Source organism: Arachis stenosperma, chromosome 7 (genome assembly GCF_014773155.1).
Source record: "Arachis stenosperma cultivar V10309 chromosome 7, arast.V10309.gnm1.PFL2, whole genome shotgun sequence".
NCBI lineage: Eukaryota > Viridiplantae > Streptophyta > Magnoliopsida > Fabales > Fabaceae > Arachis > Arachis stenosperma.
The window spans coordinates 53,605,329-53,607,215 of record NC_080383.1 but is presented as its reverse complement, the minus strand read 5'-3'; the positions used below and the strand labels follow the sequence as shown (position 1 = coordinate 53,607,215).

General features: G+C 36.2%; 1 non-coding gene across 1 annotated transcript; it reads right to left on the bottom strand.

Annotated features, from left to right (window-relative positions):
* Nucleotides 1-1,779: 1,779 nt before the first annotated feature.
* Nucleotides 1,780-1,887, bottom strand: LOC130942623 (small nucleolar RNA R71). Its single transcript, XR_009071189.1, has one exon. It is a non-coding gene; the product is annotated as a small nucleolar RNA R71 (small nucleolar RNA).

Sequence of the window (1,887 nt, the reverse complement as noted above, 5' to 3'; positions counted from 1 at the left end):
GTTGATTTCTATCAATCTTGCTATTGGAGCAATGATCTGCTAAGGCTTGGCTGGCCATTGGCCATGTCTAGTGTTTTGGACCGAAGCTTTTCTTGAAAGCTTGGCTGGCTGTGAAGCTATGTCTAATTCCTGGACCGGAGTCTTAGACTAGCATTGCAATGATTCCTGAAATTCAAATTGAGAATTCTGAAACCTTTATTTTCTATCTTCATATAATTTTCGAAAAAAGCAAAAAAAAAATTTCAAAATCATAAAAAAACCAAAAATATTTTATGTTTCTTGTTTGAGTCTAGTGTCAAATTTTAAGTTTGGTGTCTTGCATGCATTGTTTATTTGATCTTGGTTCTATTTTCAAGTCAATAGTACAGGGAACTGAAGATTCAGAACATGCAGCAGAGGAATTACACAGAAAAAGCTGGGCGTTCAAAACGCCCAGTGAAGAAGGACTGACTGGCGTTTAAACGCCAGCCAGGGTGCCTGGTTGGGCGTTTAACGCCCAAAAAGGTAGTGCACTGGGCGTTAAACGCCAGAATGTGCACCATTCTGGGCGTTTAACGCCAGGATGGCACAAGAGGGAAGATTCTGTTTTCAAAATCAATTTTTTTTAGTTTTCAAAGTTTTTCAAAATCAAATCTTTTTCAAATCATATCTTTTCAATCAAACCTTTTTCAAAATCAATTTCTTTCCTTTTTCAAAGATACTTGCTATCAATTAATGATTTGATTCAACATTTCAAGTATGTTGCCTTTTCTGTTGAGAGAGGTTTAATGTTTGAATCATATCTTTTCTTGTTAGGCAAGTCATTAATTTTTAAAATCAAATCTTTTTTTTTATTGTTTTCAAAGCATATCTTTTCCATCATATCTTTTTAATCATATCTTTTTAGTCACATCTTTTTCAAAACAGTTTTTAATCATATCTTTTTGCTCTCTAATTTCAAAATCTTTTTCAAAAATAACTTGATTTCTTTCCCACTTTTAGTTTTCGAAAATTATTAATCAATTTTTCAAAATGTTTTTAAAATTTTTTTATTAATTTTCGAAAATTCTCTTCCCCTCTTCTCACATCCTTCTATTTATGGAGTACCACTCTTCCTCAATGCACAATTCGAACTCTATCTGATTAAGTTCGAATTCTCTACTTCTTCCTTCTAATTTTCTGTTCTTCTGACACCTCAAGGAATCTCTATACTGTGACATAGAGGATTCCACATTTTCTTGTTCTCTTCTCTTTCATATGAGCAGGAACAAAGACAAAAGCATTCTTGTTAAAGCTGACCCTGAACCTGAAAGGACCTTGAAGCGAAAGCTAAGAGAAGCTAAGGCACAACTCTCTGTAGAGGACCTAACAGAAATCTTCAAAGAAGAAGAACCCATGGCAGCCGAAAACAACAACAATGCCAACAATGCAAGGAAGGTGCTGGGTGACTTTACTGCACCTACTCCCGACTTCTATGGGAGAAGCATCTCTATCCCTGCCATTGGAGCAAACAACTTTGAGCTTAAGCCTCAATTAGTTTCTCTAATGCAACAGAATTGCAAGTTCCATGGACTTCCATTGGAAGATCCTCATCAGTTCTTAGCTGAATTCTTGCAAATCTGTGACACTGTTAAGACTAATGGGGTTGACCCTGAGGTCTACAGGCTTATGCTATTCCCTTTTGCTGTAAGAGATAGAGCTAGGATATGGTTGGACTCACAACCTAAAGAAAGCCTGGACTCATGGGAAAAGCTAGTCAATGCCTTCTTGGCAAAATTCTTTCCACCTCAAAAATTGAGTAAGCTTAGAGTGGAAGTCCAAACCTTCAGATAGAAGGATGGAGAATCCCTCTATGAAGCTTGGGAAAGATACAAACAATTGATCAGAAAGTGTCCATCTGATATGCTT